This window comes from Canis lupus, chromosome X (assembly GCF_011100685.1).
Source record: "Canis lupus familiaris isolate Mischka breed German Shepherd chromosome X, alternate assembly UU_Cfam_GSD_1.0, whole genome shotgun sequence".
NCBI lineage: Eukaryota > Metazoa > Chordata > Mammalia > Carnivora > Canidae > Canis > Canis lupus.
This window is the reverse complement of record NC_049260.1, coordinates 37,519,304-37,545,045: the sequence shown is the minus strand read 5'-3', so window position 1 is coordinate 37,545,045 and position 25,742 is coordinate 37,519,304. Positions and strand designations below refer to the sequence as shown.

The window sequence follows — 25,742 nt, the reverse complement described above, 5'->3', positions numbered from 1 at the left end:
ATGTAAAATACATTAGACTAAGCTAAACAATTCAATTATCAAACTAAGCTCAAAAATACTTTTAGACTTTTTTTAAAAGCAGATCTTTTTTTAATGATTTGTTTATTTATTTGAGAGAGAGAGCTTGGGCATGAGCAGGAGGAGGGGCAGAAATAAAGGAAGAGGGAGAGAGAGAATCCACAGAGTGCAGAGCCCGCCGAGGCTGGACCTCACCATCCTGAGATCATGACTTGAGCTGAAATTCAAGAGCTTAACCAACTTAGCCATCCAGGTACCCCTCAAAAGCAGATCTTTAAAGATTGTTCATGGGAAAAGCAGAATCTGAAAAAGAAAAATTGAACTAAGCCTACTCTAAGAATGAATATTTTTACATAATATATTTCAAAAATCTGGAACATCATTACTACCTCTAATAAAGTGCTTGGGCAATTTTCCAATAGACCTAAATGAAATTCATACCTGCTTCAACATTCCTTACCCTTCCAAATCAGTCCATTGGTCAATATGGTAAAGATATTAACCAGAGGGAGGTTCTGTATTATTTATGTGCTTATTCTTTTGTTGTATCCTATTGATCTTTAATTCTAGAGATTACCTAGTTCCTCCTTACTCCCCTACAAATATCCTTAAGTAGAGATAAATCTTTGAATTTGTTTTCTTAGAATCTTTCAGAAAGAAACATGTGGAACTTTTATGCATGCTTATAAACTACATATTTTTCCAAACAATGGAGATATGGGAAAAAGATAGTCAAGGAAGAGAAAATATGTGCAATAGAATGAAAAACCTAATATATCAACATGACCATATATCTGTCATCTCTCCACTTCTCCCATGAACTCACTCCCAAGCAGAAATTTTTTTCTCTTCTCTAAACCTCTCTACTTTGATTTTTTTCATGTACAGAAATCCCTCCCATGCGTATGTGAGCCCCCTGGAAGACAAATTAATTCTTGGACATATCTGCAGGGAAGGAAAATGCTGTTCATTTGCTGAATGAATGCATTTTGCATAAATAGTGGAGATAGTATATATCTGTGTGGCTCATCACAGAAGGAACATTAAAACATTTCCTATGATTATGCTCTCCTTTTTAATATATGCTTTTCACGTATGTTTACCTATTCAGTGGGAGGTAGGGACCTGGAACTCTGCTTTCAGAGGCCAGATCTCCTTGCAGGAGTTCCTTGGCTAATCAGAATTTCAAAGAACACCTACAAAGTTTCTACTCTTTTCTCTGTTCTCCTGAGGTGTTTTAACTGCTTATAGTCTTCCTCTACCCATCCCCTCACCAATACTTAGATTATATCAGAAGTCAGTAGAGTTTTTTTTTACACAGATTATTTTGTTTGGGGGGGTTACTTCTACAGAAAAAGAGAAAAAGAAAAATCTTAATGGTATCCAGTAGAGGTAACAGCAAATGCACAACGGATTTCTTTACCAATTTTATTAATTTACTCATTGAATAAATATCTGTTGATTTCTACTCTGTGGTAGCTGCTATGTGGAATCAAGTAACAAAATAGACCTAGTCTCTGCCCTTGAAAGATTTATGACCTGTAGGGAGGAATAAGTTTTCCTCAAGCCTCTTAGGGTCCCTGGCTGTGTCTGAAAATTAAACTGACAAAGATTAAAAGGAGAATATCATACATGTTTACTTAATAGAACTTTTACGTGACAGGCAAACCTTCCATAAGGTAATGAAGACTCAAAGAAACAGACCTGTGTATTTTTTTGCTGGTTTGATGAAAAGTAGACAGTCATGGAGTACTGTGAGAGATTAAAGCATATGCAGTAATCATATCAAGAATTAGCAGGATATTTAGCAAGGTTGGTTTATTAGGATTTTTCTTGGCATCCCTTTGTCTTCAGTAATAAAGATGTTTCTTTCCTCTGGGTATGGGGAGGGCATCTCTCATGTGAAGATTTTCTGACCTGTTTCAGGGAAGAAATATGCTGGAGGTTCATATTGAGCTTCCTGCTTCTGCTGCTTTCTCGAACTCAGCTTAAAATATTCAGTCTGCCCAGGTGCTGTATTCTGAAGTAGCATATTGTGAACCTCATCATCCAATTCCACAATCTTAAATTGAAAAGTACATATAATACTAATATGAAATATTTCATTTCAACACATTTTATCAGCATGAATATAGTCAAGAGAATTCTCTTTCTTTGGGCCAAATGTATAAATATATTACTGTCATTAATAAACACATCATTAAGCCAAATACCTCACCACTTTTCCATCCTCCCAAATATTAGAAAGAGGTGAAAAAGCCTCAAAATTATACTTTATCTAGAAATGTTGTCAAAAGTAATCATTGTAATAAAACTCAGCATTCCCAAGCCAAACCATCCTTAGTATAAATAGGTGATCAAATAATAGAGCAGGTCAGGAATTCAGATTCACTCTGTCATTAAAAACAAAAATCTAAATAAAGTTAAAAGTCTTTAAGGAATCTTTTTTAAAGATTTTATTTATTCATGATAGAGAGAGAGAGAGGGAATGAGAGAGAGGCAGAGACACAGGCAGAGGGAGAAGCAGGCTCCATGCAGGGAGTCTGACGCGGGACTCGATCCCGGGACTCCAGGACCACGCCTTGGGCCAAAAGCAGGCGCTAAACCGGTGAGCCACCCAGAGATCCCCAAAAGTCTTTATTTTTTTTTTTTAAGATTTTATTTATTTATTTATGATAGTCACAGAGAGAGAGAGAGAGGCAGAGACACAGGCAGAGGGAGAAGCAGGCTCCATGCACCGGGAGCCCGACGTGGGACTCGATCCCGGGTCTCCAGGATCGCGCCCTGGGCCAAAGGCAGGCGCCAAACCGCTGCGCCACCCAGGGATCCCCCCAAAAGTCTTTAAAAGTAAGAAAGAACTGGCATGTAGGAAATTGTGAAGCCAAATCTAAGTGAAAAAAAAATCAGAGGGATAGGAGAGCACTGAAGTTCCTGATGCTTTGAGGTCATTATATATTTTTGTAGGGCTTGAGGAAAGAAAATCCCAGGATCTGCCCAAGTGTAAAAGCATGGTAAGAGACCTCTGTTCCTTAAATTAGTAACCTCACAAGCTATACCATCACATGTAATAAAGGCTAAATGAGAAGTATATTTGTCCCAGCCCCTTGACTTTGGAGTACTGGCACTAAGTAAAGAAGTACATAAAACATTTCTCAAAAGTTGTAAGCACAAGTCAGACCTTTGATGGTGTACAACCTACATCATCTGGTTGGTCAAAAAAGCTTCAAGCTAAGAATTTAGATAAACATGATTGAGGATGGATAATGTCATCAACTATTAAGCCAAAGTAGATGCAAATCCTTTTTTTATGAATCATATTCATGTTAGACATCAAAGAGTTCATGTAAACAATTTTTCAAAAAGTAGGCAGCTTGTAGTAAGTACAGAGATAGATAATAGCCAAGCACACAAAGAAACAAATTATAATGACTAAGTATCAGTAAAAAAAAAATAGACCACAGAAATTTATGCTTCCTGTGAAGCATGACTTCAGATATTGAAATCATCAAAAAACAAATTTAAAAAACACTATATAGAAGATGTTTAATAAAAGACAACCTTGAAATGATTTGCAAGGTATGGAAACCTATACAAAATGGACAAGTGTATTTAATGAAAATATAATAATTGAATGTTAAATCTAAGTGGATGATTCATTAACTAATTTAACACAGGTGAACATAGAATTAGTGAAATGGTAGAGAAGTCAAAGGACACATTTCAGAACGAAGTGCAAGGACAAAAGAAACAGACTAAAAGAGCTCCCTCTTTTAGTGATTAGAGATTAGTGACATTAAAGGATTAAGGATTCAAAGAGTAGAGAGATAATGAGTTAGGCAGAGTTTATATTCGAAGAGATATTACTCTTAATTTCCAGAATAATTTAAGTTCAATAATCCACAGAATAAAAAAGACCAGCAAATTCCAAATAAAATACATAAAAAGAAATACATTGTGTATCTGTAAAATACCAAAATGACTAAAAACTTGAAAAAAATACAGGTCCAGCTGCCTTTAATGGGGAGTTGTAACAAATAGTTAACAAAGCAATAATTTTCATCTTAGACAAATTCTTCCCAATCAAATGAGGGAACATACCTTAATATAACCTTGATATTGAGGGATGGTAAAATAGGCCACCCCAAAATATTCCTCTTGGCATAAGGATTACTTTGAGCTGATTATTTTGGGAAACAGCAGACTCAGGAGTTCTGAAAACAGAGTAGAATTTACTCTTTTGTAAAGGACACTTAAATGTACAAAGGAAATCTCCACATGTAAGGGTATCTTCCTCTGTACCAGGAAGAGAAAGATGACTAAATCACAAGAAGCAGATATTTCTTTTGTCCTTAAGTGAAGATGATATTTAAGTCTGAGTTCTAAGGCATCTCTGAAAGTTACTCATTTTTTCCTGGGTCTCTTCCTTGTATACGTGAGGCAGACATGTTAATAAACTTCTGTTTGTTTTTGTCTTGCTTATCTTTCATTACAAGGTTTCCAGTTGAGAAGTTAGAATGGTAGAGGGAAAATTATTTTTTCATCCCCTACAATATTCAAAGCCATTCAAAAACAGTATGAGAAAAGATAATTAAAGGTAAATCTCATTCATGATTATAGATGCAAATTTGCTAGACAAGATACTAGACCCAATGCAGCAATGTTTTAAAAGGATGATTAGCAGTATCCCAGTAGTGCAAGGATGGTAAAATATTAGAAAATCAATTTATGGGGCACCTGGGTGATTCAATTGGCTAAGCATCTGCCTTTGGCCCTAAGATCAAGCCCCACATTGGGCTTCCTGCTTAGCGGACAGCCTGCTTCTCTCTCTCTCCCTCTGTCCCTCTCGCACTGGTGTATGTTCTCTTTCTCTCTCTCTGTCTCTCTCGCTTTCACCCCTCTCTCAAATAAATAAATAAAATCTAAAAAAAAAAAAGAAAATCGGGATCCCTGGGTGGCGCAGCGGTTTAGGGCCTGTCTTTGGCCCAGGGCGCGATCCTGGAGACCCGGGATCGAATCCCACGTCGGGCTCCCGGTGCATGGAGCCTGCTTCTCCCTCTGCCTGTGTCTCTGCCTCTCTCTCTCTCTCTCTTTCTCTGTGTGTGTGACTATCATAAATAATTAAAAAAAAACATTAAAAAAAAAGAAAATCAATTTATATAATCTACCACATGAACAGATAGATTAAAAGAGTCACACTCATTTAAATATATTTACATAAATTCTGTTGTATCCAGAAAATACACTCAGAAATGAAAATGAAGGAAAAACAGCTGTATCCAACTATCATAAACATAATGTTCAGCTAAAGAAGACAGTCACAAGGGGCAGTCTGGGTGGCTCAGCGGTTTAGCGCCACCTTAAGCCCGGGGTGTGATCCTGGCGACCGGGGATCAGGTGCTGAGTCGGGCTCTCTGCATGGAGCCTGCTCCTCCCTCTGCCTGTGTCTCTGCCTCTCTCTCTGTGTCTCTCATGAATAAATAAATAAAATCTTTAAAAAAAAAAAGACAGTCACAAAAATTCTAATGACATGGGTTTATTCAGAAACACTTTCAAAACCAAGACAAAAGAAACTATATTACATCTGAATCTATACTTAAGTTAAAAAACTATAAAGAAAAATAAGGAAATCATCATCACAAATGTCAGGACTATAGTTACTGCTAGAGGAAAGGGAAAAGAATATGAAGAGGGGCCACAGTGGGTTTGGTAGGTGCTGGCATAGTTGTATTACTTTTAACAGTATAATGAGAGTGGTTGGGCAGCCCGGGTGGCTCAGCGGTTGAGAGACGTCTTCAGCCCAGAGCGTGATCCTGGAGTCACGGGATCGAGTCCCACGTTGGGCTTCCTGCATGGAGCCTGCTTCTTCCTCTGCCTGTGTCTCTGCCTCTCTCTGTGTTATGAATAAATAAATAAAATCTTTAAAAAAATGATAGAGTGGTAAAATGATAGATCTCAGGGGTCCTGTTATTTATACACAGGTGCTTAATAAATAATTTTTTAATCTCTGGATTTGTTTTTTAGGAATCATCCTTTACTTAAATTTTACTGTGTATAAATTATGCTAGATATTTTATAAACATCATCTTATAATTCTTCTGAATACTTCATTTTGCTCCTAAGAGTTTTTTCACTGTAAATGAGTTGAATGAAATCAGAATCAGAGACATTATAGGAATCCTTAAAGCTTTAATGCAATACTGTAACTAAACCCATGAACTGTGTTTTGTTTTCATGTGATAAAGAGCAAAGAAGGATCTTCACAAGGTTCCTAGAAATATTTCTACTCAGCCAAATTGTTTCAAAATATCGAGAAGCCCTATCAATGATATAATCCTGATTCAGGTTTTGTAAACTACTATAATGGGCAAAGTGAAATAACCAAGCTCCGCCTGGGAGAGCATGTGACTCTTGATCTTGGAGTCGTGAGTTCAAGCCTCACTCTGGGTGTAGAGCTTACTTGAAAAGAAGTAGGGGATGCCTGGGTGGTGCAGTCAGTTAAATGTCCCATTCTCGATTTTGGCTCAGGTTGTGAGATTGAGCCCTAAATGGGGCTCTGCACTCAGTGCGGAGTTTGCTTAAGATTTTTCCTCTCCTTCTGCCCCTCCCCACCACACATACTCTCTCTCTCTCAAATAAATAAATAAATAAATAAATAAATAAATAAATATTTGAAAAGAGGGGGAGAATGTCCAAATAAGAATCAACCATAGATGAGTTATCTGTGATGGCAAAAGATATTTCTTATGCTTTCAAGTTTTCCTTTTCCTCTCCAGAATACCAGAGGAAAACACAGATGACTCCATTACTTTTTCTTGCCTTGCCACTTGTCTTTGCCTTTTCCTTTTGAATCCTTGATATCATCTTTATCCTTCTTAGGCTTTTTGGTTTTGGGGTTTTTTTTTTCTAGATTTTATTTATTTATTCATGAGAAACACACAGAGAGAGAGGCAGAGACATGGGCAGAGGGAGAAGCTGGCTCCCTGCAGGGAGCCTGATGTGGGACTTGATCCCAGGATCCCAGGATCCCAGGATCATGACCTGAGCTAAAAGCAGATGCTCAATCCCTGAGCCAGGTGCCCCCCTTTCAGGCATTTTGAAACCATCAATTTCATCCCATACCACAGCACTTCGCTGCCAGGCCTGGAACTTTATAATGCTGTGTAACTCCAAGTTATCCCGTTTGACTTCTTTCTGGTCTTCTCATATTCTATATGATCTTTAATCGTGGTCTACTCATATTCTCCTAGCATCATTGCAAGCTCTTGAAGGTATGTTAAGTCAAAGGCCTTTGCAGCTTTGAGAGCATCTGGTTCATTCTGTTTCATATCTGTGTCCGGATCGAATTTCTCCTTCCAAAACCCTCGCTTCTCTGCCAGTTTCTGCAGCTCCTGTCTAAGGAACATTTCGGTCTCCATATGAATCCGGTTCTCGTCTCTGGTTTTCTTTTCTCTTTTTTTTAGGTTTTATTTATTTATTTGACAGCACAAGCGAGGGGGAAGGGCAGGCAGAGGAAGAGGAGGAAGCAGGCGTCCCACTGAGCAGGGAGCCTGATGTGGGGCTTGATCCCAGGACCCTGAGATCATGACCTGAGCTGAAGGCAGATGGCTTAACCGACTGAGCCACCCAGGCATCCCTTGTCATGGTTTTCAACCTTACTTTCTCAGTCTCATTCCTGCAAGAGTTCCTCTGTGTTCTTACCTTTTTTCTGGGTCTGGGAAATTTACAACTCAGTATTTCTTTTCATGTAGCACTTTTCCGTGCTGGTTTTGGCCTTTATCTCTTGCACCTGGTCCTTCAGGTGAGCAATACATTCATTCTGACTCTGTACTTCAACTTGCCTCTTTTTTTTTTAAAGATCTTATTTATTTAATCATGAGAGTCCCAGAAAGAGGCAGAGACATAGGCAGAGGGAGAAGCAGGCTCCCTGTTGGGTACCTGATGCGGGACTTGATCCCAAGATCCCAGAACCATGACTTGAGCTAAAGACAGATGTTCAACCACTGAGCCACCCAGGTGCCTGCCCTCCCCCACCCCTTTTTGACATTGAGTAGCTGTTTTTGAAGAGATTTTATCTGTTCCTTTTTCTTTTCATTTTCCTCCAATTCTAGAGGTTAGCGATTCCAAGATCAAGGCACCAGCTGATTCAGTGTCCAGTGAGGTCATCTTCCTGGTTCACTGTTTTCATTTTGCATCCTCGCATAGTGAAAGGCTAGTCTCTGTGCATGGCTTTTATATACCCTTAATTCCATCTCCCATCACTTTTCTTCCAAAGAGTTAAATTAAGTGATCACTTCTTCCTTTACTGCTTATTCCCAAGGTGGTATCTTGGGGTAATGCCTACCAATGGGCCTGCTGTTTCTCCTGCTACTGCTGTGCCCACAGAGTTTGTGCAGAGGTGGCCATGTCCAGCCCTCATTTCCAGTATCACTGAGCCCTGCTCTAATGGTGCCTTCTGAGGTCACACTGCCTTGGATTGAGATTTGGAGAAAATTTTCTGAACATGATGTATTTGACCTCCCAAGATGAATGAGATAGCTTTAGATAATCAGATTCTACATTAAAACAGAAGAAAAGAGCATCTAGGATACATGGAAGAAATGAGCCAGTAATGCCATGCCATTTGCCATTACCAGCAAAGGTACCGAAACTGACATGGCTGATGTCTTATCATACAAATGGCCTTAGACATTAACTTTTCATTCATTCATTTATTAGAGCCTCCTCCTGTTGGGGCTTAGGCATGAAGTTGTTGGATATGGACTGGAGAAATGAGTGACAACTAAAGGGACTCATTCTTTTTTTGTTTTGTTTTCCAAAATTTCTCTTCTCCCTCAGATACTGGCTACTGTCTTTGACCAAACTGCCCTTATGATTCTTCTTGCGTATGGAATGTCCTTCCCAAAGGCAAATCAACCTCTCACATAAGTAGATATCTCTAACTGCCTCCTCAGGATTTCAGAGAGACCCAAACATGTAGAAATTCTCCAAAGAAAGAAGTTGAGGACAAAGTCTGGGCTCACGTTGCCAAGTTATAGCAGTTTTACCTGGACACTGCAATGATTAGTTACAGTATTTGTAGCCCTTCTGGCTTATTCTTCCCAATATAGCAGGCCATGGGAAGATTGCTGTGGAAAAGGAATCTTATTTCTTCTTCAGATTTTGTCAGGAATGAGTCAATATATAGTGATCATGGCAGGAAGACATGTATAATTATGGTATTTTTAATTGGCTTTCCTGAATACATAGTGAAAGCTTAATAAATAGACTTAAAATTTCTCCTGATGTTTAAAATATTATATTGTCTAAAATAATGATTTCAGCAACTGCAGTTTTATAGTCTTGTGAAAGATATGGTTTTGCCTTCAATGAAGCCTATGTCACAAGCCAATCAGATTTCAAATTGAAGAAGGCAACAAGAAGTGTTGGCAAGGAGCAGAGAAAGGGGAACTCTCTTATACTGTTGGTGGGAATGTAAACTGGTGCAATCACTCTAGGAAAACAGTATGGAGGTTCCCCCAAAAGTTAAAAATAGGACTGCCCTATGATCCAGGAATCACACTATTTAGATATTTAACCAAAGGATAAAAAAATACTGATCTGAAGGGATATATGTACCCTGATGTTTATAGCAGCATTATTAACAATAGCCAAAATATGGAAAGAACCCAGATGTCCCAATGGGTCCCCATCAAAAAGAATGAAATCTTCCCATTTGCAGCAACATAAATGGACCCAGAGAATATTATGCTAAGTAAAATAAGTCAGTCAGAGAAAGATAAATACCATATGATTTCAGTCATATGTGAACTTAAGAAACAAAACAGATGAACATGGAGGAAAAAAGAGAGGCAAATGAGGAAAGAGGCTCTTAACTATAGAGAACAAACTGAGGGTGAACAAACTGGACAGGAGATGAGTAGGAAGTGGGGTTCAGTTAGATAAGTGATGGAGATCAAGGAGAGCACTTGAGATGAGCACTGGCTGTTGTTTGTAATTGACAAGCCACTAAATTCTACACTTGAAACTAATATTACTCTGTATGTTAACCAACTGGAATTTATTTTTATTTTTTAAAGGTTTTTTTATTTATTCACAAGAGACACAGAGAGAGAGGCAAAGACACAGGCAGAGGGAGAAGCAGGCTCAATGCAGGGAGTCCGATGTAGGACTCGATCCCTGGACCCCGGGATCACGCCTTGGGCCGAAGGCAGATGCTCAACCACTGAGCCACTCAGGCGTCCCAACCAACTGGAATTTATTTTTTTTTTTACTTTTTATTTTTATTTTTTAAAGATTTTATTTATTTATTCATGAGAGACACAGAGACATAGGCAGAGGGAGAAGCAGGCTCCCTGCCAGGAGCCCAATGGGGGACTCATGGAGCACCAAAGGCAGATGCTCAACCACTGAGCCACCTAGGTGTCCCCATCTTATTCTAAATTCATTAATGTCATATAGTCATTGAAAGACAGTGGCATTACTCAAACAAGTCAGGCTAGTCCATGAATGGACCCAACTGGAATTTAAATAAAAATTTGGAGAAAGGAAAAAAAAGAGAAGGCAAAAGTATGAGTCTATGTTAGATCGATATTGTGACATTAGTGGGGACTGAAGACATTGACATCCAAGCTGACATACTGTGACCCTGGAATCTAGGTTTAGCATGGAGGTTATAATACAGAAGGCCAAAGTGGGCCTTCTAATTTTGGGGAGAAGCTGAACCAAAAATTGTACTTTCTATCCTAATGAGATCATTATAAATGAGATTATCAAGTATACTAATGATCTCTTTCTTTTAACTTTTGCTTTTTTAGCTTTATTGAGGCATAACTGATATATAATACATGCACATATATTTAATGTATACATTTTGGTGAGTTTGGATATAAGCATACACCTGTGAGACCATCACCACAATCAAGATTCTAAACATACCCATCACCTTCAATTTTTTTTTTGTTGTCGTGTGTGTATGTGTGTGTTTTCCTTTTTTTTATATGTGTTTTCCTTTTGCAATTTCTAAGCACTATTCTTCAAGTCCTGTGTGTTTTACTTTCAGCAGCGCACACCTGGTGCTGTCTTTGGAGGCTTGCCTTTGGGGCTACTGGGTCTGCTCTGTCACAACATCATAAAGTTGGAATTGCCAGGGAGTTCACATGCCTTCTCCTAGCCCACAACCCATTTTTGTCTGTTTGGACTGCTGTAACAAAATACCAAAACACCACAGACTGGGTGGCTAATAAACAACAGGAATTTATTTATCACAGTTCTGGAGGCTGGAAGTCTGAGACCAGCATGATCAAATGATGGCCTTGTAGACTTCTTGTGTTTTTACACGGTAGAAGGGGCGAAGGAGCTCTGTGGGGTCGCTTTTGTTGGGGCACTAATCCCATTCATGAGGGCTCTACCTTTATAATCTAGTCACCATTCAAAGACTCCCCCCTACACACACACACAACGTCCTGAAACCACCACCTTGGAGATTAGGTTTTCGACATGTAAAAGTCTGAGGGACACAAACATTGAGACCAGAGCACTGGGTGACCATTATCCAATGACCGATGGGTGCAGAAGTAAGAACTCCCAGCTATTACACTAGAAACAGCACAACATCTGAGGTGTAACTTCCTCAGGATCGCGTAGAGGTGAAGATCTGGCCTAAGACATGTTTGCTTGCTTTCTTTTTCCTCCCCTTTGGCCAGGCTTCCCTAGAAACCCATCCATCATTAAAACACTTGTATCAGAATCTTTACTGCAGGGTGTGGTTTTGGGTAATCCATGGTGATAGCCAACAGTTAGCCAGTTTATTAGAAAATGCTCTGCATCACTTGCCTTCAGGGAAATACAAATCAAAACCACAATGAGATACCACCTCACACCAGTGAGAATGGGGAACATTAACAAGTCAGGAAACCACAAGTGTTGGAGAGGATGCGGAGAAAGGGGAACCCTCTTGCACTGTTGGTGGGAATGTGAACTGGTACAGCCACTCTGGAAAACTGTGTGGAGTTCCTCAGAGTTAAATGTAGACCTGCCCTATGACCCAGCAATTGCACTGCTGGGGATTTACCCCAAAGATACGGATGCAATGAAACGCTGGGACACCTGCACCCCGATGTTTATAGCAGCAATGTCCACAATAGCCAACCTGTGGAAGGAGCCTCGGTGTCCATCGAAAGATGAATGGATAAAGAAGATGTGGTTTATGTATTTAATGGAATATTCCTCAGCCATTAGAAAAAACAAATACCCACCATTTGCTTCAACGTGGATGGAGGGTATTATGCTGAGTGAAGTAAGTCAATCAGAGAAGGACAAACATTGTATGTTCTCATTCATTTGGGGAATATAAATAATAGTGAAAGGGAATGTAAGGGAAGGGAGAAGAAATGTGTGGGAAATATCAGAAAGGGAGACAGAACATAAAGACTCCTAACTCTGGGAAACGAACTAGGGGTGGTGGAAGGGGAGGAGGGAGGGGGTGAATGGGTGTCAGGCACTGAGGGGGGCACTTGACGGGATGAGCACTGGGTGTTATTCTGTATGTTCGTAAATTGAACACCAATAAAAAATAAATTTATTAAAAAATAGCCAGTTTATTAGAAAGCTACTACTTCCACTCAAGAAGAAACTTCAAGGAGCCAGGTTCCTTTTTTTGAAATTCCTCTGCTCTAAAAGAGAAAATAAATGTTATTCAAAAAGAAAAGTTGGATGGATGTTGAAATAAACAAATTATATTTCATTTCATCGCACATATGTTCAGAGTTACTGAAAATCACATTTCATAACTTGATTAGTAGAGGAAGTAGAAGAGAAATGGGACTCAGTGCCTGTCCATTAATAGACACATGTATACTAGTAACTGCTTGAAAACCATCAGCTTTGAATCAGATTCGAATTGGCTACTGCTGAAATGGTGGGAATGAGATTCAATGTCTGAGCCAGTGTGCAAAATGTTCTGCTTCTAGTTTGATTCATAAGGAAAAAAACAAAAACAAAAACCCTTTTCTTAACTTTATTTCTTTTCTCCTCTCTTTTAGAGTTGGCTTAAAATCCAAAGTACTATGCTGCTGCTAAATAAATTCGTAGATTTTACTGGTATCATTTCTGTTTATTATGTTTCAAGCTCTGTGAAACAACATTTGACATAAATTGACTTCATGTTTCAATGCACAGCAGGATTTGTTGTTCATTCCGAATTAATGTTATTCTGGAGCGTGCATTGTTGCCATTGAGAAGCCAAATCAAGGAATCAAAATGGCAACACTAATCAACTTGGAGGATTTTTCAAATCTCATGTTTTGGGATCCCTATAAATTTGGAACATCTTCTGAATTTGAAAAAGTAACCAAACTCCTCCATCAGTTTTTGTTGGATACTTAGGACTGTACAAAGGACAGGGAAGTTCCATCCTGAGAAAATCTCTTGCCAGTGGCTATTTTGGGAGTGTTTCTCCATCCATGGGCTCAAGAGCGCTCCCCTTTGCTATGGGAACTGTTTCCTCTTAATCACAATATTGATGTTTATACTCTGTTAGTCTACCCCCTACATAGCACTGAAGGACCTGTGTTCTCCAATCAAGATCTGTGCTTAGAATAGGAGCGTAGACAATCTGGTGTCCATCTCTGATGATCTCTTAGCCAGAAGAGATGTAAAACTTGGGAGCAGATTTACTCTTGATGAGTGTATTGGTTTCCTAGGGCTGCCATCATAAAATATCCCAAATTGAGTAGTTTAAACAACATAAATGTAGTCTTTCATATTCTGGAGCCAGAAGTCTGAAATCATGTTCTCCTTGGCAGCTCTAGGGAACAATTCTTCTTTGCCTCTTCTAGTTTCTTGCGTTCGATGAAACTTTTAGCGTTTTTTGGCTGGTAGCTACCTCAATCAAGCCATGTGGCCATCTTCTCCCTGGGTCTTCCCTCTATGCATGTCCATCTGTGTCCACATGTCCCCCTTTTCTGTGGATACTGATCACTCTAATGACCTCATCTTAACTAATTACATCTATAGTGATCTTATGTCCAATATCTTTGTGGGGAGACACCTTTTAATGCATCTAGTTGGGTTCCCCCAAAGCAGACCCTGAGATGACGATATATCTGCAAATAAATCATTAAGTAAATGTTCACAGGAAAAATCAGTCAGGGACTGATGGAAACAGGGTAGGAAAAGGGAAAAGCAAAAGTCCCACAGAGGGTGGGGGAACTCAGTCCTTTTTTTTTAAGATTTTATTTATTCATGATAGAGAGAGAGAGAGAGAGAGAGAAAGAGAGTCAGAGACACAGGCAGAGGGAGAAGCAGGCTCAATGCTGGGAGCCTGACACGGGACTCGATCCGGGGATTCTAGGATCACGCCCTGGGCCAAAGGCAGGTGCTGAACCGCTGAGCCACCCAGGGATCCCCAACTCAGTCTTATTCCATGGTAAAACCTGTGAATATAGGTTTTCCCCAAGAGGCAAGGAAACAGGCATTCAGAAGCCTTCAGACATTATCATTGTCTAGGGCCTACCCTAGAGGTAGAGGAATGTAAATTCTCAGGTACTTCCATTTCTGCCACATCCAGCAAATGACTCCAGGATCCCCCTCAGTTCTCTCCTCTAAACAGGTCGCAGATGCTAACCGTCAGAAGGGAAAGTATACCAAAGCTAAGGGATCCACAAAAAAGGATTGGTGGAGGTCTGGGGGGAATACTGACATTGGCTACAGGTGGCATGGCCACTTCCAAGCAGATGACCTGAGTAAAAGGCTGGTCTTCAGGGAGAGAATAAGGAAGCCAACCCAAGAAAGAAGACTCTGAGACAGAGCCCTTCCTGATACGTGCTGGCTCTCCTTCCCAACTATAACTCTTTCTGAGGCTTTGCTATATTCTTCCCAATTAATTCCACCATATTCTCCTGTATTACAGCAATAAATTCCTGCACCCTTCTGCTGCTTCTTCCTAAGATCGTTATAGTTGTTTTTGTGACTTGTAAGCATACAACCAAGCCACCAAATATGGTTCTCTTCTAGAAATGTTTTGAATGCAATCATGATTGGAGGATTCTTTGGGTTTAACAGGAGAACTTTTGGAATATATACCCAGTCTTATAAGATTGATCAGGGCAGCCCGGGTGGCTCAGCGGTTTAGCGTGGTCTTCAGCCCCGGGTGTGATCCTGGAGACCCAGGATCAAGTCCCACGTCGGGCTCCCCACATGGAGCCTGCTTCTCCCTCTGCCTGTGTCTCTGCCTCACTCTCTCTCTCTCTCTCTCTGTCTCTCATAAATAAATAAATAAATAAATAAATAAATAAATAAATAAATAAATAAATCTTTACAGAAAAAAAAGATGTAAGATTAGGGGTATGTGGGTAGTGCAGTCGGTTGAGCTTCTGACTCTTGGTTTGGACTCAGGTCATGATCTCAGCGTCCTGGGATCCAGTCCCATGTCGGACTCCCACTCAGCATGGAGTCTGCTTGGGATTCTCTCTCTGTCTCTGCCCTTCCCGCTCATGCTTTCTCTCTCTCTCTCTCTCTCTCTCTCAATCTCTCTCTCTCTCTCTCATAAATAATTAAATCTTTGAAAAAGATTTCTTATAAGATTAATTACCCAAATGTCTCAAACTCAGCTCATCAATTCCTCCTTGGAATTTTTTTTCCTTTCTCTGGATGACATTCATTCATTCAGTTACCCAAGCTAACAGCTATGAGTTATCTCCACTGCCCATATCCTGTCAGATCCTAAGTTCTGTGGAGTCATCTCTGCAACATTTCAGAAACCTGCATCCTCACCATTTTCACTACTGTTCCCCTGTTTCAAAACCTCTTCAAATATATATATATATATATATATATATATATATATATATATATATATAGTTGTTATTATTCCAGCGGGTTTCAAGGAGTCTTTCTGCCTCCCATCTGTCCTAATTTATTCTGCACAGTACTACTGTTTATCTTTATGCACGCACACACCTGTTCATTTCTCAACTATTTACTGAGCACCCATATTTCAAGAAGAAGCGGAAAATACAAATATGAATGTGATATTGATAACAGTGACATATATTTTTGTTCTTGGCACTGTTTTAAGTGCTTTACATGTCTTAGCTCATTAAATTCTCATTAAAAAATATGAACAAGGTACAATTTGTACCCACACTTTAGAAGTTAGAATGAAAAAAATAGGCATGGAAAAGAGAAGTGATTTATTTAGCCTGCAACTACTCTCATTAGGGGTTCAGTGTGAGAATTAAGCCCTAGAAAAAAAGATTTGAGTGAGTGTTTTCTCGTTTCTTATGAAGAGAGCAAATAGCTAGCACCATTCTAGGTCCATAGGAGAGAAATTTGTGTGTTGCATCCGGTGATTGCTTTGGGGCATTAGAGCTTAATTCTCTGGTAGGAAACCATTAAAAAGAGAAGTCCTATTGTGATAATCATGTTGCAATATACACGAATATCCATCATTATGTTGCACACCTGGAACTAATATAATGTTGTAAATCAATTATACCTCAACCAAAAAGAAAATGAGAGAGAAGTCAGGTCACAGGGTTGGCAAATGTTGGATCCAGTATTGGATCCCAGTCTGATGACTGTAGTGCCCATATTTTCAGCCACTATGGATTGCTAAGTTACCCTCTCATGGACAATTTTCCTTGTCACAGCTGTCAAGTATTAAGCCTCTTCCTATTGCTGGTATAAGAAGAGAACTAATTTTTCTTCTGTCCTTCTGAGTTCTTGGCTGAGACCCCCCCAATAATAAAAGATTAAAAGGAGAAAAACAAAAATTTACTAATATGTATGCCTCCTGTATACATGGGAGACACCCAGGAGCTGCTTAGCTCTCTAAAATGGCTCAAACCACCACCTTCTATACTATCTCCAGCTAAAGAGAAAGAGGATGTGTGTGTGTGTGTGTGTGTGTGTGTGTGTGTGTGTGTTGGGAGTCAGTTATGAAAGGTTATAAAGCAAGGCACCCTAAACAAGGGTAAGATAGTTATGCAGATTTAAATTATTGCCTTTTCCATTGATTCGAGTTTTAGGGATTTAGACTACGAGAAGAAGACACCCTCACAAAGGGAGTTCCTTTTACAAAAGGGTACCTTCTAGCCAGTTTTTAGAGCCTCTCTTGTATTTGTTGTTTCTTAAAAAAAAATAACCAGTTCAAGATAATCCTAATGCCAAAGAGGCGTATTTGGGGATGTTATATTCTGCTTCTCCTTGTGAAAGCAGAGAACGTTGGGAATCCCACATTTCACACAGAGCCCTGCCTTCCATCCGGGAACATGAAATTATTCTTTTTGTCTCTGCCCCAGGGGAGCCAGGCAGAGAACCATAACCAGATTCCATCATGAGGTTGTGCACCCACACTCAAGACTTTAAGACCAGAGAAAGTAACTCAGCAACACAGAGAAAGTTAGGGTATCCTCTCCATTACTGAGACCATAATGGCAGGTGTCTATCATCAATGGCAGCCACTGGCTTAAAACATGGATTTATGCCTAGAATTGTAAAGAGAGGTTTACCTCAACCTAGGATTTGTTAAAGAAAAAGTTATTCACAACACTTGTGAAAGAAAAGGAAGGTAGACTTTATTCAGAACCACCATGATAGGGTTTTGCAGTGAGGGACAGAGGACTCAACTCCAAATACATAAATGAAAAATGGGAATTTTTAGCCAAGGAGCAGAGTGGGAGTCAGTTGATGGAAAAATTAGTGAAAGGAAACATCAGAGGTATGAGGGATTTTGGCTACAGTGACCTAACAGAATTCTTCCTGAAGACAGGCGAGGTCGATTGGACATCACTGAGGGGATGGTGGAGGACAAAGAATGCAATTAAAGCTTGAAACTGATTAGATATCAAGGACTGGTGATTCTGGCTAAACTGGCTTAGCGGGATTCTTGCTAAGAAGCCCAAAAGTCAAGCCCTAGTTGAAAAGACAATTTAGAGGAGCTCTATTAGAGTTTGGTCAAGAACAGACTCTTTGCCAGAATCTCTTAAACATTAACAGAGTTCATGTACATAACATATAATATGACTTGAACCATTGTTTATAGTTTATCATTATTATTACACATTGACTTTCTAAAGGTAGGGCTGATTTCTGAACATGTGCCTCATGAGGTTGTTGTAAGGATTAAATTTATGTTCTATATAGATGTATATAGAAATACATTTTATTTTTTTAAAGATTTATTTATTTTAGAGAGCACAAACCGGGAGGGGGTGAACAGAGGGAGAGGGAGAGAGGGAATCTCAAGCAGACTCCTCACTGAGCCAGAAGCCCAGAGCCCATCTCAGGGCTTGATCTCAAGACTCCGAGATTACTATCTGAGCTGAAATCAAGAGTCAGATGCACAACTGACTGAGCCACCCAGGTACCCCTAGAAATACATTTTGTGGTATGATGAACCACTGTCTCTGATAGTAGGCATGGGGCTCAAACTCACTACCATGAGATCAAGAGTCACATGCTCTTCTGACTGAGCCAACCAGGATTCCCTCTTCTTGGGTTTTAAATGTTTCATTTTGTTATGTTTAAACATTTCAAGTCTTTAGAGTTTATTTGGGCTAATGGAGTAAAGGAGGGCTCCCTCCATTTCCTCCCCCAGTTTATTTTCCAGTGACCAACCTGTGCTGTGAATAATCCATCTTGAGCCCAGTGATATAAAACTATCTTCAAAATATGCTGCGGGACATGTGTTATAGACTGTTGGCTGAAGAACTGTGTGTGACACACAGCCTGCTTGGGTTCAAATCCAGAATGTCAGAATGGGTTTAAGTGGATTGTGAAGCTCAGGCTGATAAGATTGACCTGGCAGTCTTAGAGTAAAACCCCCTGTACCACAGGCTTCTTGAGAGTGACAACTTGGCATTTGGTCTTGTCCTGCTAAAGATTAGCTACAAGTTGGTTGCCTCCTGAAGGAGAGTTAAAATATACCATCCTGAAATATGCCTCTTTGGCATATTGATTTTTGAAGCTCATTATTTTTAAGAAACCGCAGACATAGGTGAAATTCTGAAAAGCGAGAAATTACCCTTTTGTAAGAAACATTTGTAATGTATAAGAGAAATCTCCCTTTGTAAGTCCATCTCTCTTGCTGTACTAGGTCTTTAGGAACTCTTACCAATGGAGAAGGCAAAGACCTAAATCTGTATGACAACCGTACTCTTATTTACTGTGCTTTGCCTGGTAATCTCTCATAAGGGATACCCCACCCCCAGCTTCTTCTTTGTCTTTTGCTGAAAATGGTATTTAGGGCCATGTCAGGGAGTTACTCCAGTTTCCTGGGTTTCTTCCATGCATACAGGAGGCATACAGGTTTCTTAAATGTCTGTTTATTTTTCTCCTATATGTCTGTCTTATGTCAATTTAATTATTAGACCAGCCAAAGAACCTTGAAGGGAAGAAGGAAAAACTTTTCCACTGCTACATTTCCTCTTCTCCCTTCGCCTTGCCTCGCTGCCACACTGACCATGTGTTTCTAAAAGATGGTTTAATTGGGGTTGCCTACGCTGCCACTTTGTGACCTACGCTGCCATTCTGTGACTGTGTCAGAGAGTAGTTTAAGGAGTCTTTCTGTTTCAGGATTTCTTTTCCTTTGGTGCCCTCAGTTCTTGGTCACACCATGTTGAAGAATGAAGAGGTAGACCAGATGAAGAGTGGTAGGCAGCAAAGCAACATTTATTGAGTGATAGTACAAAGCTCCCGAAGAAGAAGGGGACCGAAGAAGGTTGCTATTTTGGGGTTTAAATCCAGAGGTTTTTATGAGATTGTTGGCAGGCTGTTTTAATCTGATTAGCCCTCCCTGTGCGTTACCCAATCAGCTTTTCATCCACATGTTCATCTACCTATCAGGTAGTTGTTTGCATGGGGAAGGATTGGGTGGAGGGGTTCTTCTGGAGTGGTGTAGAATAAGAGGATGGGGTCTTTTTTCCATTGTTTTTTTTTAAGATTTTATTTATTTATTTGAGAGAGAGAGAGAGTGCAAGAGAGTGAGCAAGCTAGAGAGTACGAGTGGAGGAGAGGCAGAGGGAGAAGCAGACTCCCCGCTGAGCAGGAAGCCAGATGTGGCACTCAATCTCTGGACTCGGATCATGACTCAAGCCAAAGACAGACACTTAACGGATTAAGCCACCCAGGTGCCTGGTCTTTTCCCTTTTAAGTGTAGTTTTCTCTTAGGATGGGGGTGCCTTGCCCTTGCCTATCTTTCTTTTGATTATCCTTCATTATCCCCTACCTCATCCCAGCCCTGCACTAGAACTTGCTCTGTTAAGCAAGAGATTCGTGTGCTACTTATTTTTGAAAAGCTTTGTGCTCTACTCAAACTCCAGAGTTCACACTCTAATTCTGATAATTAGTAGCTGTGTGATAATTAGGGGCCAAGAGCAGGCTGCCCCAAGATGCACCACTTTGGCACAAATATTATTTAGGGTCAAAAAGCAATCACAACCCAGCAGATCCAGGAAGAGCTCTGTAGGGGCCAAGGGCAAGCTACCTCAAAATGTGCTACTTTGGCATATTGATTATTTTAAATAAAAGTCACTTAAGAGACAGCATATGTAGCAAGGGCACTCAGACCCTCCTCTGTCCCTTTGAAAGCAAGAAATAAATCTCCCATGTGAAAGGTACCTTCCTTGTATCAAAATGTAAAGAAAAATCCTTATCACCAGAGATAGGAAATGTAGAGCCCAGAAGGCTATGTGAACAACCCTTGTAACTTTACTAATTTATTACCCTAGTCTAAATTCTGTTTAGAATTCATCACTAATTGAAGCTCCCAAACTTCAGGTATTTTTGTCCTGCCAATTTTCCATAGATTGGTTATCTCTTTATCTAAAAAATATAAAAACTGCTTACCTGGGTAATTTTTTAGGTATCCATTCTATAATTGGGCATCCATGCACATGTAATAAAACTGTTCCCTCTGTTAATCTGTTTTATGTAAATTGACTTCTTAGACCAGCTGGGAGACCTTGAAGGTAGACAAGAATTTTTCTTCTCCCCTTCACCTCTTTATTTCCCCCACAACTGTGTAAAAAATTTTAGGTAGAGATGGGATACCTGGGTGGCTCAGTGGTTGAGCATCTGCCTTCTGCTCAGGGCATGATCCTGGGGTTCTAGGATCAGGCCCTGCATTGGGCTCCCTGTGGGGTGTCTGCTTATCCTTCTCTATGTCTCTGCCTCTGTCTCTGTGTCTCTCGTAAATAAATAAATAAAATATTAAAAAAAAGAATTTAAGTAGAGGATCTGCCCTGGGAAAAGAGCTATCACTATAGATCACTACTTTATGATATAAGCTATTCAGGGTGGACTGGAAGGAATCTGGCAAGGCCTGTTTGACCGAAGTTCTCTCTGTGTCCCACTCTTTGAGTGATCCAGTAAATATTTGTTTACTAAATATAGACTCTTTTTCATTTTTCTTCAGAAATGTGCTTTTTCCTTTTGAAGTCCCAGTCTCCCATCCTCTTCTTACTTCAGGATGACTTATACACTGCATTTTGCCTGTCTTTGGAGTTTCCATGTCTGTGTGGATTCCCATGTGTACACTGTTAAATTGGATTTCTTCCTGTTAATGTGTCTCATATCAATTTGATTCTTAGTCTAGCTAGAAGGACCTTGAAGGGGACAGGAATTCTTGCTTGCCAACAGTGATCTTGAGTGAGTTACTTTATCTGTGCCTCTCTATTTCATTGTTTGTAAATGGGGATAATAAAAGTACTTGACAGGGCTGGTAAGATTAAATTAATTAATGCTTCGAACACTTCTTGGAATGTAGCATGTCCTCAGTGGTTATGACCAATTACTCCCCAGCTACTGCAAAATTTTAGATTTGTCTTGGCCTTTACCTCTGTTTAGGTTCGAATTACACTGCATTTGGTAGATGGTTTTTTAGGTTATAATTTGCCATGGCTTTTCTTGATTTTGTTTGAAATGGAATTTCCTTACATTTTATGTTTTCTTTGGGTGATGGTGAGGATTGCTTTCTTTCTTTTTTTTAGATTTTTATTTTTTATTTATTCATGAGACACAGAGAGAGAAGCAGAGACACAGGCAGAGGGAGAAGCAAGCTCCCTGTGAGGAGCCTGATGTGAGACTTGATTCTAGGACCCTGGGATCATGACTCAGCCAAAGGCAGATGCTCAACCACTGAGCCACCCAGGTGCCCTGGGGGTTTCTTTCATATGGGAAGAAATACCACTTTGTGGTTTTTAAATATAAAATAAGGAGGTTATTCTATACATATGTAATGTATCCTTGATCATTTCTATAGTTAAAATATTCTTTCTCGGGTTTCAATTGTATTTGATATTCATTTAGATATTGTAAAGAACATTTATCTACCCAGAAAAAATTCCGATACATTTGTTTTGTCGTTGTTGGTTTTTTTTGTTTTTTTTTATAATAAATTTATTTTTTATTGGTGGTCAGTTTGCCAACATACAGAACAACATCCAGTGCTCATCCCGTCAAGTACCCCCCTCAGTGCCAGTCACCCATTCACCCCCACCGCCCACCCTCCTCCCCTTCCACTACCCCTAGTTCGCTTCCCAGAGTTAGGAGTCCGCCACCCCTAGTTCGCTTCCCAGAGTTAGGAGTCTTCATGTCCTGTCTCCCCTTCTGACACCTCCCACACATTTCTTCTCCTTTCTCTTATATTCCCCTTCACTATTATTTATATTCCCCAAATGAATGAGAACATATAATGTTTGTCCTTCTCCGATTGACTTACTTCACTCAGCATAATACCCTCCAGTTCCATCCACGTTGAAGCAAATGGTGGGTATTTGTCATTTCTAATGGCTGAGTAATATTCCATTGTATACATAAACCATATCTAAATGTAAGACAAGATTCCATCAAAATCCTAGAGGAGAACACAGGCAACACCCTTTTTGAACTCAGCCACAGTAACTTCTTGCAAGATACATCCACGAAGGCAAAAGAAACAAAAGCAAAAATGAACTATTGGGACTTGATCAAGATAAGAAGCTTTTGCACAGCAAAGGATACAGTCAACAAAACTCAAAGACAACCTACAGGATGGGAGAAGATATTTGCAAATGACGTATCAGAGAAAGGGCTAGTTTCCAAGATCTATAAAGAACTTATTAAACTCAACACCAAAGAAACAAACAATCCAATCATGAAATGGGCAAAAGACATGAAGAGAAATCTCACAGAGGAAGACATAGACATGGCCAACAAGCACATGAGAAAATGCTCTGCATCACTTGCCATCAGGGAAATACAAATCAAAACCCACAATGAGATACCACCTCACACCAGTGAGAATGGGGAAAATTAACAAGGCAGGAAACCACAAATGTTGGAGAGGATGTGGAGAAAGGGGAACCCTCTTGCACTGTTGGTGGGAATGTGAACTGGTGCAGCCACTCTGGAAAACTGTGTGGAGGTTCCTCAAAGAGTTAAAAATAGATCTGCCCTACGACCCAGCAATTGCACTGTTGGGGATTTACCCCAAAGGTACAGATGCAGTGAAACGCCGGGACACCTGCACCCCAATGTTTATAGCAGCAATGTCCACAATAGCCAAACTGTGGAAGGAGCCTCAGTGTCCATTGAAAGATGAATTGTTGTTGTTTACACTTGTGTTTTGTTACCTTAAAAATCCTTAACCATTTTATCTGATAGACATGCTATCCAATTTGATGGGTGGAGGATGTAATACGATTGCCTTTAAATAAATAGCTGGAAAATAACAGGTACAATTCAATTTGGGTAAATGTCAAAATCCCTTTCTCCAGCAATTACACAAAGTTACAGAAATCTATAGGCAATAGATATTTATCTTTATTTTCTTAATTTTATTTTATGTAAATAGAGCAGTAGTGCTCTCCATGAACTTCCCTTTAAATTATATTATGTTTCTCCATTGACTGTGTAAAGTAGGCCTGATTTCTCCACTGTGCCTCAGTGAGGTGTTCTGTGGACCAAATCAGATAATGTATGTAAAGCAATGAGAACCCCAAAGGTGCCTGACATGCCATAAATGCTCAGTGAATGTTTGCTATTTTTCTTAGTCCCTCTGGCACTGTAGGAGGAAATGTATCCCATTAGAATGTCTTCCTAAGCCTTGAGCTGGGGTCATTTCCATTGCACACATCTTTTCCAGATCTCCTTCCTTATTTGCAGATACCTGCAAGGAAACTCCACAAGGTTGCAAAGGCCTCCTTTTGGGGCCCTTTTACTAAATTAAATTTTGTGGCTCATCCCAGCTTCTTTTTCTTCCTTGATTTATATTTAAAAACCTGGTGAGGGGTGCCTGGGTGGCTCAGTTGGTTAAGCATCTGCCTTTGGCTTCGGTCCTGATCCTGGGATCCTGGGATTGAGCCACATGTTGGGCTCCCTGCTCAGTGGGGAGTCTGCTTTTCCGTCTCCCTCTGCCTCTGCCTCCCACTTGTGCTCTCTCACACACCCTCTCTCTCTCAAATAAATAAATAAAACCTTAAAAAAATCTCTTGGTGGAAGAACCTTCCAACTGTACTTGAAATGTAGGGTGCAGACTGCTGGTGTGGCTCCTGTGGTAACATGCTTTTGGAGGCTAAAATGCAGCAGTGCAGCTGTGTATTTGAACTTGTTGACTGTCTATGAGAAAAGCCTCCATTTCTGGTGATTTTTTTTTCCAGATCTCATGTCTAGAGTCAAGGCATACCCGGCCTAATGGTTGAGAGGCACAGCACAGAGCCTGGGCAGACCTCCTTTTGAGGTTTTTGGTAGCTAGGTGACCAAGATGAGGTACCTAAAAGCTCAATGCCTCCACTTCTTCACCTGGGAAGTGGGGACAACAATAATTTTCCCCCTCACTGGGTGAAAGTGAGGGTTACATGAGATATATTTTTAAAGATTTATTTATTTTAGAAGGATAAAGAATGAGAGAGAGTGCACACAAGTGGGGAGGAGGGGCAGAGGGAGAGGGAGGGAGAGAATCTGAAGCAGACTCCACACTGAGGGAAGAGCTTGACCTGGGAATTGATCTCATGGGCCATGAGATCATGACCTGAGCTGAAATCACAAGTCGGACACTTAACTGACTAAGCCACCCAGGTGGCCTGGTATAATTTTTTTAAGCATGTGAGACATATGTCCATTTACATCAACATCACACATCAGGGATGCCTGGGTGGCTCAGTGGTTGAGCGTCTGCCTTTTGCTCAGAGCATGATCCCCATCTGAAGATTGAGTCCTGCATCAGGCTCCCTGTGAGGAACCGCTTGTCCCTCAGCCTGTGTCTCTGCCTCTCTTTGTATCTCTCCTGAATAAATAAAATCTTTAAAAAAAAATCACAGAGCAAATGGGACTAAGAATTGAGATTACCTGTTTCAACATGACTTAGTTATTTGTTCCAGAAAAATCTCACCCAATAAAGATAAGACTATAAAACAATATATAGCTTCCCTATTTGCTTCAGGGAATTCCTATAAGTTAGTTTACCTGAGATAATGGTTTATTTTACTCTCCTGGGAAACCATTCACTTACCAAACAACAGGGTACTTGCCAAGGCTTGTTCCGAGACCATATGTCTACTAATAAATACTAAGATATTATGTTAAAAACTTTGCCCAATTAGGCCACTACGAAAGTCACACTTTTTAAAAAGATTTTACTTATTTATTCATGAGAGACACACACACAGAGAGAGAGAGAGGCAGAGACACAGGCAGAGGGAGAAGCAGTCTCCATGCAGGGAGCCCGATGTGGGACTCGATCCCGG

The 25,742-nt window shown here is 40.1% G+C and overlaps 1 pseudogene; it reads right to left on the bottom strand.

The window, feature by feature from the left end:
- Positions 1–6,820: 6,820 nt before the first annotated feature.
- LOC111094935 overlaps positions 6,821–25,742 on the bottom strand; it is a 62,348-nt pseudogene continuing 43,426 nt past the window's right edge.